The sequence below is a fragment of the Myotis myotis genome, unplaced genomic scaffold (genome assembly GCF_014108235.1).
Source record: "Myotis myotis isolate mMyoMyo1 unplaced genomic scaffold, mMyoMyo1.p scaffold_m19_p_17, whole genome shotgun sequence".
Classification (NCBI taxonomy): domain Eukaryota; kingdom Metazoa; phylum Chordata; class Mammalia; order Chiroptera; family Vespertilionidae; genus Myotis; species Myotis myotis.
The window spans coordinates 32804273-32823279 of NW_023416321.1; the positions used below are offsets into that span (position 1 = coordinate 32804273).

A 19007-nucleotide genomic window follows, 5' to 3' on the forward strand; every position below is an offset into this window, starting at 1 on the left:
ATCTATGAGTTTGTTTCTGGGTTTTTTGTTTATTTTGTTTTTTAGATTACACATATAAGTGAAATCATATGGTATTTGCCTTTCTCTGTCTGACTTATTTCACCTTGCATAATACCTTCTAGGTCCATTTGTGTTGCAATGGCAAGATTTCTTTCTTTTTTTTTTTTTAATGGCTAGCTAAGTAATATTTCATTGTTTATGTGTACCTGTATACCACATCTTCTTTTTTTAAAAAATATATTTTATTGATTTGTTACAGAGAGGAAGGGAGAGGGATAGTGAGTTAGAAACATCGATAAGAGAGAAACATCAATCAGCTGCCTCCTGCACACCCCCTACCGGGGACGTGCCCGCAACCAAGGTACGTGCCTTTGACCAAAATTGAACCTGCGACCCTTCAGTCCGCAGGCTGACGCTCTATCCACTGAGCCAAACCGGTTAGGGCTACCACATCTTCCTTATCCATTTGTCTATCGATGGACATTCAGGCTGCTTTCATATCTTGGTTAGTGTAAGTAATATTGCAGTGAACCTAGGGTGTGATCATATAGGTGTGTTTATTTCTGGATCCTCTCTTCTGCTCGTTGTTCTATATGTCTGTTTTTATGCCAGTATCATGCTGCTTTGATTACTGTAGCCTTTTAGTATATTTTGATATCAGGAAACATGCTACCTTCAATTATGTTCTTTCTCAAGATTGCTCTGCTTTAGCTATTTGGGGTCTTTTGTGGTTCCATGTGAATTTTAGGGTTTGTTCTAGTTCTGTGAAAAATGCCATTGGTATTTTAATAGGGATTGCACTGAATCTTCAGATTGATTTAGGTAGTATGAACATTTTAATGATGTTCATTCTTATGAGCACCGTATTATCCTTCCATTTAAATCCTCTTTAATTTCTATCTTCAGTATGTTTTAGTTTCTGAGAACAGGTCCTTTACCTCCTTGGTTAAATTTATTCCTAGGTATTTTATTCTTTTTGATGCAATTGTAAATGGGATTGTTTTGTTCATTCCTCTTTCTAATAGTTCATTATTGATGTCTTAAAATGCAACTGATTTCTAAATTTTTTTTTTAAATATATTTTATTGACTTTTTTACAGAGAGGAAGGGAGAGAGATAAAGAGTTAGAAACATCGATGAGAGAAACATCCATCAGCTGCCTCCTACACATCTCCTACTGGGGATGTGCCCGCAACCCAGGTACATGCCCTTGACCGGAATCGAACCTGGGACCTTTCAGTCCGCAGGCCGACGCTCTATCCACTGAGCCAAACCGGTTTCGACTGATTTCTAAATATTAATTTTGTGTCTTGTTACTTAATTCATTTATTAGCTCTACTAGTTTTATGGCAGAATCTTGAGTATATATAGTATGTCTACTGCAAAAAATGACAGTTTTACTTCTACTTTTTCAATTGAGATACCTCTTATTTTGTTTTCTTATCTGATTGCTGTGGCTAGGCCTTCTAATACTGTGCTAAAAATGGTGAGAGTGGACATCCTTGCCTTGTTTCTGATCTTAAAGAAAAAGCTTTCAGCTTTTCAGCTTTTCAATGAGTATATTAGCTATGGGTTTGTCATATATGGCCTTTATTATGTTGAGATATGTCCACGCTGTCTCCAATTTGCTGACAGTTTTTACCATAAAAGGATGTTGGATTTTGTCAAATGTTTTTTCTACATCTATTGATAAGATCATATGATTTTTTAAAAATCCTCACCTGAGGATATTTCCTCCATTGGTTTCTAGAGAGAGTGGAAGGGAAAGAGGAGGGCAAGAGAGAGAGAGAAACACCAACGTGAGAGAGAGACACCGATCAGCTGCCTCCTGCACGCACCCCTGCTGGAGCTGGGGAACCTGGAACCAAGGTACATGTCCTTGACCAGGAATCGAACCCTTGACTCTTCTGTCCATGGGCCGATGCACTCTAACCACTGAGTATAACTGGCCAGGGCTGATCATATGATTTTTATTCTTCATTTTGTTGATGTGTAGCATATTAATTTGATTTGCAGGTATTGAACCAACCTTGCATTCTAGGAATAAATTTCACTTGATCATGGTGTATGAACTTTTTAATATTGCTGAGTTTGATTTGCTATTATTTTGTTGAGGTTTTTGTATCTATGTTTATCAGGGATATTGGCCTATCATTTTATTTTTTTGTAGTGACTTTGTCCAGTCTTGGTATCAGGGTAATACTGGCCTTCTAAATTGAGTTTGTGAGCCTTCCTTCCTCTTCAGTTTTTTGGAATAGCTTGAGAAGGATAGGTATTAATTCTTCTTTGAATGTTTGGTCAAGTTTATCTGTGAAGCCTCTGGTCAAGGGCTTTTGCTTGTTGGAAGTTATTATTATTACTATTATTATTACAGATTCGATTTTGTTAGTAGTTATTGGTCTGTTCAGATTTTCTGTTTCTTCCCAATTTAACCATGGAAGATTGTGTGTTTCTAAAAATATATCCAGCCCTAGCTGGTTTGGCTCAGTGGATAGAGTGTCAGCCTGTGGACTGAAGGATCCCAGGTTCGATTCCGGTCAAGGGCACAGGCCTGAGTTGCCGGCTTGATCCCCAATCGGGGCCATGCAGGAGGCAGCCAATCAATGATTCTCTGTCATCATTGATGTTTTAATCCAGTGGTTCTCAACCTTCCTAATGCCGCGACCCTTTAGTACAGTTCCTCATGTTGTGGTGACCCCCAACCATAAAATTATTTTCTTTTTTTAAAAAATATATTTTATTGATTTTTTACAGACAGGAAGGGAGAGGAATAGAGAGTTAGAAACATCGATGAGAGAGAAACATCGATTAGCCGCCTCCTGCACACTCCCCACTGGGGATGTGCCCGCAACCAAGGTACATGCCCTTGACCAGAATCGAACCCGGGACCCTCGAGTCCACAGGCCAATGCTCTATCCACTGAGCCAAACCGGTTAGGGCCATAAAATTATTTTCGTTGCTACTTCATAACTGTAATTTTGCTATTGTTATGAATCATAATGTAAATATCTGATATGCAGGATGTATTTTCATTGTTTGCGACCCAAAGGTTGAGAACCGTTGTCTCTCTCTCCTCCTTTTCTCTCTGAAATCAATAAAAGTATATTAAAAAAATATATATATATCCATTTGTTACAGGTTGTTCCATCTGTAGGCATATAATTGTTTGTATTATTTCCTTATATTTCTGTGGTGTCAGTTTTCACTTCTTGTTCATTTGTGATTTTATTTGAGCCTTCTCTTCTTTTTTTCTTGATGATTTGCAAATATTTTCTCCCATTCCATATATTGCTTTTCACTTTGCTGATTCTTTCTTTTGCTGTACAGAGCTTTCAATTTGAGGTAGTCCCACTTACTTATTTTTGCTTGTGTTGCTTGTGCTTTGGGTGTCATATTCAGAAAATTGCTCCCAAGACCAGTGTCAAGAAGTTTTTTTTCTCTAGCTTATCGTTGTTTTCATTGAAGTGTTTTACATATTTATATTTGATGCAGTCACTAATATAGCTGGACATAAGTTTATTGTTTTCTATTTGATTTCTATTTGTCCTATCTGTTCTTCCTTTATTCCTCCTCATTCTTGTCATCTTTTGCATTAGTCAAGTATATATTGTTATTTTTGTTTTAAAGTACAGGTTTTATTATTATTCACATATGAGGAAGCCAACAGGTCAGGTAATAACTGCCATTGAAAGATAGTTTGTGCTCTGGCCACTGTGGCTCAGTGGAAGAGCCTCAGCTCATGCACTGAAGGGTCACAGGTTTGGTTCCTGGTCAAGGACAGTATTTGGGTTGCAGATTTGTTCCCAGTGTGTGTGGGAGGCAACCAATTGATGTCTCTTTCTCACATTGATGTTTCTCTTTCTATATCCTCCTACCTCCTTCCACTCTCTCTAAACATCTATATCCTCGGGTGAGGATTAACAGTAAAAAAGAAAAGAATAGATAGTTTGTAAAACTCACAGATCCCAAGGAAAGGAAGTACACCATGCCAAAAGGGGGACACATGAAGAAGTACTGGTTTAGTTGAGGAGGCAGAGGAATCAAGGGAAATACATGGGCAAGAACCTTTATTGTGATTTCTGTGGGAAGGAACGGGAGTGGCAGGAGTATAGAGGCTGTCCCTAGTTGTCCATTACTTGGCCTATGCCGATTAGATCGGGAGATGGGGGTTCTGAGTGTGAGTCATTGAAGATAATCGGCTCTGGATTGGTGATTTGTATATGTAAGATGTGCTTGTTTACTCTCTCTAGTCTAGAGTCTAGGAATTAGCCAAACCTGGGAATGACAGACCTTTTTTGTTAGCAAGGCCCCAGATGTCAAATTATAGTACACAAAAAGATATGAGTAATACAAGTTTTAATTCTATTAACCTTTTGATAATGTATTTTTATTATTCTGTTACCATAGCGATTATAATGGCTATATTCTTGATTTACTTTAGTTAAATTGGCACTTTTACCACTTCTCAAATACTAATGTAAAAAATGCTCAGTATCTCAACTCTGTCTTTCAGCTTTCTTTTTGCAATTTTTCTTGTATATCTTCTAAAATATTTATTGGGTTCCCATTTTGTTTGTTTTTTAAAAAGTCTCTGGCAACTCCAACATCTGAATCCCCATTGGGTCTGTTTATATTTTTAGTTTTTCCCTTTTCAGTATCTGGTCCATTTTTTAGAATGACATAATTTCTTAAAAATACACTTTTATTGATTTCAGAGAGCCAGGGAGAGGGAAAGAGAGAGAAGAGAGACATCAAGGATGAGAGAATCATTGATTTGGCTGCCTCCTGCATGCCCCCTACTAGGGATTGAGCTCGAAAACAAGGCCTGTGCCCTGAGGAGGAATCGAACTCTGACTTCCTGGTTCATAGGTCGATGCTCAACCACTAAGCCATGCCAGCTGGGCTGCATGACATAATTTTTGATTGCTTCATTCTAAAGGAGAATTTGTAGATGTTCTGAATGATGTTATTTTTCTTAAAAACAGTTGTTATTATTATTTTGGCAAGCTGATAAAATACTGGTGAATCACCTTGAGAGGCTTTGTTTTAACCTTTGTTAGGGCTAATTGACATCAGTTTTCCCTTATTAGTAGGCCTTGGCCCTTATTCTTTTCTTTTTTTAAATTTTTAAATTGTTTATTTTTATTGATTTCAGAGAGGAAGGGACAGGGAGAGAGATAGAAACATCAATGATGAGAGTGAATCATTGATTGGCTGCCTCCTGCACGCCCCCTACTGGGGATCGAGTCCACAACCCACGCATGTGCCCTTGAGTAGAATCGAACCCGGGACCCTTCAGTCTACAGGCTGACACTCTGTCCACTGAGCCAAACCAGCTAGGGCCTTGGCCCTTATTCTTAAAGCATGGCTCTTCTGGAATCCCAACTGAATTTCAAGGCTCAACCATTTTAGTGGGTTTGAATTCCCACTTCCATCTCTCTAGCTCTTCTTGTCTTCTGAAAGCTCTGTTAATCGCTTTCGTTTTCCAGCTGCCTGTTTTTTGCTGAGTTTTTGGGAGTCTTATGCAGATACATACTTGGGAGTTTACTATTTACTTTGCAGATTTTTGAGCTGCTTTTCAGCTGTCTTTTCTAAGATTGTGCCTTTTAAATTCCAGCCACTTTGGAAGCTCCTGTCTTTGGCCTCTGTCTCTTTGGACTCTTTTCCTCTACAACAAATTCAGGCATGAAGCTGGAGTAAATTTACAGCTCACTTTATATACTGTTCTTCTCTGGAGGATTCTAGTCTCTAAAGTCTTGCCTGCATGTGTTGCTCTCTGATAGTTTCCAATAATTGTTTTACATAGATGCCTGCTTTATGGTTAATTTGGGCTTTAGGAATTGTCTAGCACAAGCATCATGGCCATAATTAGTATTGAAATTTCCTTTAGTTAATGTTATTTGCATGGACTTTTCATATGTCCTTCTGTAAAAATATGTGTTTTTGGAGTTTTGTTCTTTCATTGTTACTGTTGAAAAGTATAACATTTCAGTAGGCTCTCTTTAGACCTTTCCAAATAATCTATCTAATGGAGGAAGTAATATTATTGTCCTTTTCCTTTCATTAAAGGGGCTGAATTAAATCACATATCAGCAAAATATCAGTGGTTTAACATTTTAAATAAATAAAACTATAAAATTGGATTATCCCAAATCCAGAACTTGTCAGTAGTCTTTGTTGAAGTGTATGACTGGTGTAGTTATGTTTTGAGTTAAGGTTGTAGTGGGAACTAAGGATATGATCAGAGAAAGGTAAAAAAGAAACACAAGTGAGGACTCTCGAAGAGAGCCTCCTCCACTATACTAAAAAATGTGAGCCTTATTCTGAAGTTTTGAGGGAAGTGAGGTACAACAGAAATACTGTCTTTCCATTTGTGATATAGAAAGTTTATTCTTACTGCAGTGTGGAGAAAAGATTGCATGTGCCAAAAATCAAAGAAGAAAGACTGATTATGAAGCTTTTGTAATAATTTAGGAAAGAAATGCTGAGGTCTTAAACTAGATATTGACAGTGAGGGTGCAGAGGTGAAAACACATTTAAAAGTTTAAATTGATAGCATGAAGAGAACTTGCTTTTCTAACAAGGTAAGAAGGTGCACATTGTATTTCCTCACCCATGGAATAGAATTTGGGGGGGTGTGTGATTCTCTAGTGCTTGGACCTTCTTATGCGATAGTTTCTGGGTGGTTTTACCCAGGCTGGATTATTTCAGAGAGCTGTGGTTGATAGAGGATGTCCCGTAGTCCCAGAAGTAAGGATTAACCAGGGCAACAAAAGCAAATTAGTGTAAGCTAGTTATCAGGAGCTGGCTCTGGAAAGACCTGGTGATTAAACACAATGTTCATGATCCTGGATTGGAAAAAATTCCTATAAAGGATATTACTGAGATAGTTTGTGAAATTTGAATATGGACTATATATATATATTGGATAATAGTGTTATATCAATGCTAAGTTTCCTAAATTTGATAATTGTACTGTGGTTATTCAAGAGAATGTTGTTATTCTCAAGAGATATATGAACAAGTATTTTGGAACTAAGAGTGAGCATGTCTACTCATATCCTCTTCAATAATAAAATAATGATAATGTAGTGAAAACATTATATATGTTGAGATAGAGAGTCTAAAAGCAAATGTGGCAAAATGTTAACCAAGGATTATTCTATGGTAGGAGTTGGAAACTACAGAGCCCTTGGGCCAAATCCAGCCTGTGAACTGTTTTTGCTCATCTTTCAAACTAAGAATGGTTTTTACATTGAAAAAAGAATAAGGATATGCAACAGAAAAAGACCATGTATTTGGCTCATAAAGCCTAAAATATTTAATATCTTGCTCTTTATATAAAAAGTTACTGACTTCTGACCTAGTGGTAGGCGTAAAGATTCACTGTGCTATATCAACTTAGCATCATGCCTGACAGATTTGTATAATAAAATTAGGGAGGGAAACAAAACAAAAAGCTGACTTAGGAAGTTAGGAAATTTAGGCTCAGGTTAGGACAACCCCAGGTATACTGCATGAAAGCATAGAGGAGGAGTCTAGAGCAACTGCTCTGAGCAGGTGTTTTCTGTTAACTGTCTCGATGTCTGGGAAACAGTGCACCATGTAGATGAGTAAATTTTGAATGTAGCCCAGAATTGAATATTTTTGCTGTAATTCCATTTCTAAGTCACCAACCTTTGTATTTTGTGGTATCAAATAAACCCATGTGGGAGTGTGTTTATGTGTTTCATGTGTGAGTATATGTGCATGAATGTGTGCTTCTGTATTTATGTTTCTTTTCACTTTAACAGGGCTAAATGTGCAGTGTCTGTCTATAGTGTATATGGAGGAAAGAACCTCTTGTCAAATTTTTTAGATTAATAGTTCTTATAACATATCTCTGAATTTTCATTAATTGGCAGTAGGGATCGCATTAAATTTAAAAATACTCTTAATTGAGCCAGCTCTGGTGGTTGTCTCATCAACAAAGTTAATCAAGGACTTGTAGCTTAAGTATTTGAAACCAGAGTCAGATGTCTAAAAGGATCCCTATCTAGATTGCCAGGAAGATAAACATTCTCTTTTATTTTCCAATACCTTAAATAGAACCAACATGATGTCAATAGATGGGCCACAGAACAGGGGCCTGGGAAACAGGTAGCTTGCCAATAAATGTGGCAGATCTTGTATGATTATAGCGCGAAGTCATTTATTTATTTTATGAAAGTTTTTTTCTTCATTTATAAATTTTCTAAGATGTTACCAACCTGTATTCTTTTTTTTTTTTTTTAATGTATATTTTTACTGATTTCAGAGAGGAAGGGAGAGGGAGAGAGAGATAGAAACATCAATTGATCGGCTGCCTCCTGCACGTCCCCTACTGGGGATTGAGCCCGCAACCCACGCATATGCCCTTGACCGGAATCGAACCCGGGACCCTTCAGTCCGCAGGCCGACGCTCTATCCACTGAGCCAAACCAGCTACGGCCCAACCTCAGTTCTTTAGGGACTTGGCAAGTTTTATATTTTTGATGGTTATAGCATTTTTTAGTGTTATTAAAAAAAAGTAATAAGTATACAAAAGAAGTATAGAAAGACCATCTACATATAATTAATTGATATTGTGATTTCAGATAATTCTTTTTTTAAAATATTTTTGTTGATTTCAGAGAGGAAAGGAGAGATAGAAACATCAATGATGAGAGCGAACCATTGATTGACTGCCTCCTGCACACCCACATTAGGGATTGAGCTAGTAACCTGGGCATGTGCCCTGACTGGGAATCGAACCGTGATCTCCTGGTTCATGGATAGATGCTCAACCACTGAGCCATGCCGGCTGGGCTCAGATCATTCTTATTAGTTCATTAAAATAGTTCCCAAAAGGATCTTCACAGACAGTATCCTGGTTTGAAACAAAATGATTATATATGTTTTCTTTTTTTCCTAGTCACTGCTTTCTTTTCTTGACAGCATCATTTGTCTTTAGGCCTATAGCCAATTTCGTCTTTACTCTTTTATTCTCAGGCAGTGACTATAGATGACATGTAATGTTGTGCTCTTCTTTAGTTACTTATAGCTCTTTTAATTCTGTCCTACATTGTATTTTTTTCTGTATATATACACTTTAAAAAATTTTTCTTTCCTCTCCTGTTATCTTACTTATTCCACTAGAATGTCCCATTCTCTTCAGTTAATTTATTAGTATTAATCACTTCAAGGAAAGTGTAGAAATCTTGGTTCTTCTCTATATTCTTTATGCTAGCCTTGTTTTATGTATTTCAGCTAAATAATTATACACCTAACATTCAGTTTCATAATTTTCACTTTAACCAGACATATGTATTTTAAAGAATCTTAAGAGCAAGAATAGTTTTTAAACTTATCCACATATTTACCATGTTACACACAACTTAATTGTTTACTTTGAAAAATCCCAAACAGTCTACAAAAGGACTCCCAGAACTAATAAATAAGTTTAATAAGGTCGCAGGATAAAACATCAGTATACAGCCCTAGCTGGTTTGGCTTAGTGGTAGAGCGTCAGCCTTTGGACTGAAGGGTCCTGGGTTTGATTCCGGTGAAGGGCACATGCCGGGGTTGTGGGCTCGATCCCCAGTAGGGGGCATGCAGGAGGCAGCTTATCAGTGATTCTCTCTCATCATTGATATTTCTATCTCTCTCTCCCTGTCCCTTCCTCTCTGAAATCAATAAAAATATATTTTAAAAAAGATCAATATACAAAAATCCATTGTATTTCAATATGTCAGCAGTGAACAAGTAGAGTTTCTTATGTTTTAAAAGTACTATGTATAGTACACCCAAAGTGAAACACTTGAGTATAAATTCAGCAAAAAGGTACAAGACTATATGCTGAAAACCATAGAACATTGATAGAAAAAATGAAAGACCCAAATAAGTGAATATATATACATAATATTGATTGGAAGACTAAGTGCTGTCGCGCTGTCAGTTTTCTCCCAATTGATGTATAGATTCAGTGCACTCCCAATAAAAAATCCAGCAAGCTTTTAAAATAAATATTGACTAGCATATTTTAACATTTTGTAGAAAGGCAAAAGAACTAACGTAGCCAAAACAATTTTGAGAAAGAATAGTTAAGGAACTCACTACCTGATTACAACAGCTTACTATAAACCTGCAGCAATTAATCAGCTTAACAATAACCCACAACCGTCGGACCAACTAAACCTGCAGCAATTAAGATAGTATGATATTGTTGAAAGGATAAATACATAAATAAATTAAACAAAATAGAGTAGACATATACCCACACAAATACAGTAAATTGACTTTTTAAAATAAATCTTTATTGTTGAGAGTATTACATATGTTTATCTGATACCACAATAATAACCCCCCCCACCCCATTGTCACCCTCCACTCGGTTCCTGCCCCACTTTACACTTATAGGTAATGCATATATGAATATAAATTTGTTGTTTAATCTCTTTCCACCTCCCCTTCCTTCCCTCTGAGGTTTTTTAGTCTGTTCCATGTTTCCATGCTTCTGGTTCTATTTTATTCATTGTTTTATTTTGTTCATTAGATTCCTTGTTTGTTCATTTGGATTTTTAGATTCCATTGTTGGTAGATATATATTTGCTGCCATTTTATTGTTCATATTTTTTATCTCTTCTTTTCCTCTTTTTCTTCCTCTTCCACTTCTTAGAGAATACCCTTCAACATTTCATGTAATACTGGTTTGGGGGTGATGAACTTCTTTATCTTTTTCTTGTCTGTGAAGCTCTTTATCTAACCTTCAATACTAAATGATAGCTTTTCTAGGTAGAGTAATCTTGGTTGTAGGTCCTTGTTATTCATCATTTTTAAAAAAATATATATTTTATTGATTTTTCACAGAGAGGAAGGGAGAGGGATAGAGAGTTAGAAACATCGATGAGAGAGAAACATTGATCAGCTGCCTCCTGCACACTCCCTACTGGGTGTGTGCTTGCAGCCAAGGTACATGCTCTTGGCCGGAATCGAACCAGGGACCCTTGAGTCCGCAGGCCAACACTCTATCCACTGAGCCAAATAAGCTAGGGCTCATCATTTTGAATATTTCTTGCCACTCCCTTCTGGCCTGCAGAATTCCTGTTAAGGAATCAGATGACAGTAATATGGGTGCTCCCTTGTAGGTAAGTAATTGCAATAGATTTTCAATATCTTTCTCTCTCTCCTTCTGGCACTCCCATGATGTGAATGTTAGTACTCTTGAACATGTCCCAGAGGTTTCTTACGTTATCTTCATATTTTTGGTTTCTTTTTTCTTTTTGCTCTTCTGATTGGATGCTTTTTGCTTCCTCATGTTCCAAATCCCTGATTTGATTCTCATCATCCTTTGCTCTACTGTTGAATCCCTGTAAAGTACTCTTTATTTAATTTAGTGTATGCTTCATTTCTGACTGTCCTTCTTGATGCCCTTGATAGTCTCACTAAGATTCTTGAAATTCTCATTAAGCTCCTTGAAGCTCTCATTAAGATCCTTGAGCATCGTTAGAACCATTGTTTTGAATCTGTATTTAGTAGTTTGTTTGCTTCTATTTCATTCTGTTCTTTTTCTGGAGATTTCTTCTGTTCTTTCATTTGTGACATGTTTGTCTCCACATTTTGGCTGCTTTCCTGTATTTGTTTCTGTGAATTAGGTAGAACTGCTATGTCTTCTGGAATTGGTAGAGTGGCCTTGTGTAGTAGGTACCCTGTAGGGCCCAGTGGCTCAGCCTCCCCAATCACCTGAGCTGGGCACTTCAGGTGCACCACTGTATGAGCTGTGTACACAGTCTTGCTGTAGTTGAGCCTTGATTACTGTTGATGTCACTGGGAGGAATTGACCTTCAGGCCAATTGGCTATGAGGACCAGCTGCGACTGCCTCTATGGAGCAGGACTTGCTTCAGTGGGGCTTTGGTGCTCACTGAGTCTGCCCCTTGAGTGTGCTGCTCATGGATATGTAGAGTTGTAATCTGGTGTGGTCTGAAGCTGTCTACTGGGTGCACTGGCTTTGAGGACTCGCAGGAGGTGCAAAGCCAGCAACTACAGGGGAGCTACAGAGCAATCTGCGATTGCTGTTACTTGTGTTCAGCTTGGAAGTGCCCAGGAGAGGCCAAGCTGTGAAGCAAGGCAGGCTGCTGCTAGTGCCAGGTCTTGGGTCTCTTATTAAGAGGCATAAGGCACACTGATGCTAGCTGCTGCTTGTTTGAAAGATTTAGGAAAGTCTGAAGCCTGTGCCAGGACAGGCCATTCATATGGAAAAGCCACTGCAAACAGCTTGGGTGGGGTTGCAAGTTGGGTGGGGTAAGGTCTCGGAATCACCAGGGCAAAGCAAACAGTGTGAGCCAGGCTAATGAAAACTCAGATATCGCTCCTGCCAGTCAGCTCTGCGATGTGGGGAGGTCTTAGCATAGGAACAGTGAACCCTGTGAGCACCCCTGTCAGGGAGAAAGCCGCCCCTGAGTCCTTGCTCTGATGATGGACAATCCAGTTCCTCCTCACGCATTCCTGGATCCCCCGAAGCTACTGCCCCAGTGCTGGAGCTCAGAGGGAGCAATTCTGAGTATATCCATATGCCAGCACTTTCAGAGGAACTGCTGGGACTCTGGTAGCCTCTATGTCACTCAGCCATAATCCCTGCTAGTTTTTACAGCCTGAAGTTATGGGGACTTCACTTTCTGATACTGGAAGCCTGGGCTGAGGTGTCTGGTGTGGGGCTAAGGCAGCCGTGGGCAAACTATGGCCCACGGGCCGGATCCGGCCCGTTTGAAATGAATAAAACTAAAAAAAAAAAAAAAGACCATACCCTTTTATGTAATGATGTTTACTTTGAATTTATGTTAGTTCACACAAACACTCCATCCATGCTTTTGTCCCGGCCCTCTGGTCCAGTTTAAGAACCCATTGTGGCCCTCGAGTCAAAAAGTTTGCCCACCCCTGGGCTAAGGGGTCTAGTGTAGGGCTGGGACCCCTTACTCCTCACAGGAGGCCTCTGCAGCCTAGATATCTGTCCCAATTAAAAAAAAAAAAGTCACATGTGGGTGTTGAACCAGCCCGGTTCCCACCTTTGCCCCTCCTACCGGTCTTAATGTGCTTTCTTCTTTACTTCTCTAGTTGTAGGACTTCCATGGAGCCAGATTTCAGGGGGTTCTGAATGATGATTGTTAGATATTTTAGCTGTAATTTTAATGTGGTTGTGGTGAGTACAGGTGTTTACCTATGCTGCGATCTTGGTGCTCCTCTTCCAATAAATTGAATTTTTAATAAAGGTGCAAAGACAATCCAATGAAGAAAGGATACTCTTTTCAATAAGTAGTGCCAGAGCAACTAGACATCCATATACATAAAAATAAACTTTGTCTCACACCTTCTACAAAAACTAATGGAAAGTGGACCATATTTCTAAATGTAAAGCATAATACTATAAATCTTCTGGGATAAAATATAGAAAAAAATCAAATCTTTATTACCCTGTATTATGCAATGAGTTCATAAGTAGGATATCAAAAGCATTATCCATAAAAGACAGTTTATAAATTGAACTTTATCAATTTTAAAACGTTTGCCCTCTGAAAGATACTGTTAAGAGAAGAAAAGGAAAGCTACAGACCGACAGAATATATTTGCAAGTAACATATCTAAATATATAAAGGACTTTCAAAACTCAGTGATAAGAAAGTAACCCAATAAAAATTAAGCAAAAGGTCTACACCAAAATAATAACAATAATAACAACAATAGTAATAATAATAATATGGTTGGTCAAAAAAGATGAAAAGATGGTCAATATCATTTGTCCTTAGGGAAATAAATTAATACCACAATGAGATATCACTAAAAACCTATTAGAATTGCTTAAAAATAAAGACAAAAAGAAAGAAATATGCACAGGCAGTATCTAATGCTAGGGAGTATGTGGAGCAATTGCAAATAATTATTACTGGTGGGAATGCAAAATGGTCTTGCCATTGTGGAAAACAGTTTGGCAGTTTTTAAATAGCGTTTAATATACCATTATTATATGACCCAGTATTCCCACTCCTAGAATTAATCCAAGAGAAATTAAAACTCAAGTTCACACGAAATCCTATACCTGAATATTTATGGTAATTTTATTAATAATTGCCAGAAAAACGTGATCTACTTCAATGTGTACCACCACAGAAAGAATTTTACTGAAGTTCATTAGTGTTCATTTGAAAATAAAAGCTATTATATAAGGAAACCCAAATGGAATACAGACGGAAACTAATGAACCCAACTGTACTATAAGTAACATAAATACACAGAGGGGGTGGGAGGAAAAGAACTAACCTTAAGTTATTTTGGAAACAATAAACATTTTGGCTGAATATTCCTAAGACTAAAGATGAAAGGAACTCTAGTTACTTTATTTTTCATAGTGATATGGTATGGTAGTTGTGAAAATACTACATACATATATATATACTAGAGACCCGGTGCACAAAAATTTGAGCACTCGGGGGGGGGGGGAGGAGGGTGTCTCAGACTGGCCTGTGCCCTCTCGCAGTCTGGGACCCCTCGGGAGATAACGACCTGCTGGCTTAGGCCTGCTCCCGGGTGGCAGAGGGCAGGCCCAATCCCTAGGTGCAGCCCCTGGTCGGGCTCAGAGCAGGGCTGATTGGGGAGCTGGGGCGCCTTCCCCTGTCATGCACAGAGCAGGGCGGATTGGGAGGTTGCGATGCCACCCTCAGTCACGCTCAGGGTAGGGCCGATTGGGGGGTTGGGGCACCGCCCCCTGTCACACTCAAGGCAGGGTCGATGGGGTGGTTGCGGCGCCACCCCCTGTCATGCACAGAGCAGGGCCGATCAGGGGGTTGAGGAGCTCCCCCCGTCACTCACAGAGCCGCAGGGTGATTAGGGGGTTGGGGCGCCGCCCTCTATCACCCACAGAGCAGGGCCGATCAGGTGGTTGGGGCGCCGCCACTGTCACACTCAGGGCAGGGCCAATGGGGAGGTTATGGCTCTACCCCGTCACACACAGAGCAGGGCCCGTGGGGGGGGGGGGGGGTTGGGGCCCCGCCCCCTGTCACACACACAGCTGCAGGGTGATCAGGGGGTTGGGGCGCCGCCACTCTCATACTCAGGGCAGGGCCAATGGGGAGGTTATGGCTCTACCCTGTCACACACAGAGCAGGGCCTGTGGGGGGCGGGGGGTTGGGGCCCCGCCCCCTGTCACACACACAGCTGCAGGGCGATCAGGGGGTTTGGGCGCTGCCCCCTGTCACGCTGATCCCGGTGCCGGGAGGCATATTACCCTTTTACTATATAGAATAGAGGCCTGGTGCATGGGTGGGGCTGGCTGGTTTTCCCTGAAGGGTGTCCTGGATCAGGGTGGGGATCCCCACTGGGGTGCCTGGCCAGCCTGGATGAGGGGATGATGGCTGTTTGCAGCTGGTCACACACCCTTCAGGGTGGGGGTCCCCACTGGGGTGCCTGGCCAGTCTGGGTGAGGGGATGATGGCTGTTTGCAGCTGGTCACACACCCTTCAGGGTGGGGGTCCCCACTGGGGTGCCTGGCCAGTCTGGCTGAGGGGCTGAGGGCTGTTTTCAGGGTGGGACTGAAGCTCCCAACCGCTCCTTTTTTTCTTTTTTCTTTTTTTTATTCTGGGCCCGCTTTAGCTCTGAGGCCTCGGCTGCTGAAAACAGGTTTCTGGCCTTTGTTTACCGTCTGTATTTGATACAATGTTGCGGTCCGGCTGGCTTAAGCCCCGCTGAGTAAAGCAGGTTTCTGGGGTTTTTTTAGCTTCTATATTCGCAACATAGTTGCTTAGAGTTGCAGCTGAGAGGCCAGCAAGTCAGGCAGGGAACGTTGGAGTCCTCCGTCACTGAAGCAAGCAAGCCTCCCTGTTCGCATCAGCTGCCTGGCTGCTGGCCGCCATCTTGGCTGCCAGTTAATTTGCATATCTCGGCCCTACTCTGTGAGTGACAGGGGGATTAGCCAATGGGAAGGGTATCAGTCGTACGCCAATTACCATGTTTCTCTTTTATTAGTGTAGATGATATATATATGATTTGAATAAATATATAAATGTATTGTAGATAGTGAGAATCCATTTTCTTACTGCCTAAGAAAGAAGCAAATTCCTTATTTGTAAATAAGGAAAGTGGGAAGGCTGGAAATAACCCTGTGGTGTTGGATTGGAATTGGAAGTATCAGTAGGAATATCTCTCTCTCTCTCTATCTCTCTCTCTCTCTCTATCTCTCTCTCTCTCTCTCTCTCTCTCACACACACACACACACACACACACACACACACAAATATACATATATAACAAGAATAGAGGACTGGGGGATAGGGGAGGCTGGGGGACTGTCTAGGGCGGGGGGATAAAATGGACACATATGTAATACCCTTTGTAATACTTTAAGCAATAAAAAAAAAAGAAAAAGAATAGAGGATATTTACATTTAAAAGTATCTTTCCGCAGATGGCTTCTTAGATACAAGGTAGGAGCAGTAACTATAACTATGTACATTGGGGGAAAAAAACACCCAGAAAACACCTTGAGTTGGCGTGACTCAGTGTTTGAGCATCAACCTATGAACCAAGAGATCACGGTTCAATTCTTAGTCAGGGCACATGCCAGGATTGCGGGCTCAATCCCCTAGTGTAGGATGTGCAGGAGGCAGCCAATCAATGATTCTTTCTCTCTCATCATTTATGTTTCTATCCTTATCTCCCCTTCCCTCTCTCTGAAATCAACAAAAATATATTTAAAAAAATAATAATAGGAATGCCTTTTCTTAAATGTAGCAGGACTAAGGGAAATAATTGTTATAGCCTAAATCCACTGATAGAAATATGGAATCAGGGAAGGTAAGAAAGAACTCTATGGGATTGGATAAGAATTAGAGGAACTAATAACTAATTAATTAACTCTATCTGCTGCAAGATTGTAGTTACAGTGACACCCAACTTAGCACTCAGGTCTTGAATTTCTCACTGAAAGGAACAAGAGCTCCTTGGAGGAATGGCTTATTCTCTTGTGGGGGCAGGGAACATAAAAGATAAGCCTTAGGACATCTTGTGACAGTAAGTTTAAAAAGTACTTAAAAAAAAAAAAAAAGAAGGGGTCTGTCAAATGGATACTGGACCCAGTTTGAAGGGGCTCCTCTCACTGTCCAAATCTGGAACAGTCTGAGCATCAATCTAAAGATAGTAATGGATTATAACCCATCAAATAAAAAAGGAATTCATGATTTCCATGATAGATGAGGGATGGATGGATGAAAAGGGGGCTTTTTCCTTATAGCAGAATGCTGACTAATAAATGTGAAGGGAATGGCAGAGTTGGCAAATACCATTTTGTAATCATCATAGTGAAGATTGTTTTGGGCTCGATTCTTCATTGGTTGCCAAGGTTAGGGGGAAAGTTTGATGAGCAGGACATTTACATTGAAAAGTATCTTTCCACAGATGGCTTCTTAGATACAAGGTAGGAGCAGTAACTATAACTATGTACATTGGGGAAAAAACACCCAGAAAACACCTTGAGTGGTGATGAAAATTAGTAACACCAGTGAGAACAGACAGACCTTGTATACCTCCAGCTGTGATACCCTGAAGAGGATATACTATCACTTTTGTAGTATTTTGGTTGGGGATGAAAAATCAGAATCTAATCTTAAAGAAAAGTAAGAGAAGCACAAATTTAGTAGCATTCTATAAAATACCACAGTATATTCTGCCAGTGTAATGAGAGACAAAGAAAGGTTGAGGAATTGTTGTGTTTTCCGATGGTCATAGGCGATCCCTGTGAAAGGGTCGTTCGACCCCCAAAGGGGTTGCGACCCACAGGTTGAGAACCCCTGATTTAGGGACTTTATCTGTAGTGATTGTGCAAATTTTATATGAGATGATTAATAAAGAACTTTCTTAAAAAAATGAAGTGTCTTACAGATAGATAACCAGAGAACATTTTGGAAAAATAAATTCATATTCAAGCAGGACTTAGATGGATAGATCCACTTCACCCTTTATTATAAGTGGTGCAAGTTTCCATTAACACATTAAGCGCCCAACCTGTTTTGTCTTCCGGACGGAAAATATAGTGTCAGTCACCGGTGACTGACAGGGTACTTAACGTGTTAACCACTCCACTTGTCATTGAAATTGTACTGTTGGTAGTTGTTCCCAGGATCCACTTAACAGAGTGTCTTTTTTTTTTTAATCAACTCTATTTAGGTATCCTATATAATAAAAGGCTAATATGCAAATCAGCCGAACAGTGGAACGACCGGTCGCTATTGCGTGCACTGACCACCAGGGGGAATACGCTCAATGCAGGAGCTGCCCATTGGTGGTCAGTGCACTCCCACAGGGGGAGCGCTGCTCAGCCAGAAGCCCTGAGCCGGGCTCACGGCTGGTGAGCACAGCAGCGGTGGCGGGAACCTCTCCTGCCTCTGCAGCAGTGCTAAGGATGTCCGACTGCCAGCTTAGGCCCGTTCTCCATGGGGAATGGGCCTAAGCCATCAGTCAGACATCCCCCAAGGACTCCTGGACTGCGAGAGGGTGCAGGCTAGGCTGAGGGGGACCCCTCCCCCCCTCCCCGAGTGCACAAAATTCGTTCACTGGGCCTCTAGTATACTATAATCAAAGAAATGTAATTTTTATAGCGGGGATTGGGCCTAAACCGGCAGTCAGACATCCCTCTCATAGTCTGGGACCCCTCGCTCCTTACCGCCCGCCTGCAGCGGAGGTGGGAGAGGCTCCTGCCACCACTGCTGCGCTCGCCAACCATGAGCCTAGCTTCTGGCTAAGAGGCGCTCCCCCTGTGGGAGCACACTGACCACCAGGGGCAGCTCATGCACTGAGCATCTGCCCCCTGTTGGTCAGTGTGCGTCGTAGCGACTGGTTGTTCCACCGGCTGTCTGGTCAGTTTGCATATTAGGGTTTTATTATATAGGATTTTATCCAAATGAAAGTTTCTTTTAATGTCCTGTAATATTTGGCTTTAAAGTTTTATTTAGAATTTTTTTGTCTATATT

The 19007-nt window shown here is 40.4% G+C and overlaps 1 protein-coding gene across 8 annotated transcripts in view; it reads left to right on the forward strand.

Moving 5' to 3' along the window:
- Positions 1–19007, forward strand: part of TAOK1 (TAO kinase 1) — a 106430-nt gene that overhangs the window by 30806 nt on the left and 56617 nt on the right. The window lies entirely within an intron of this gene.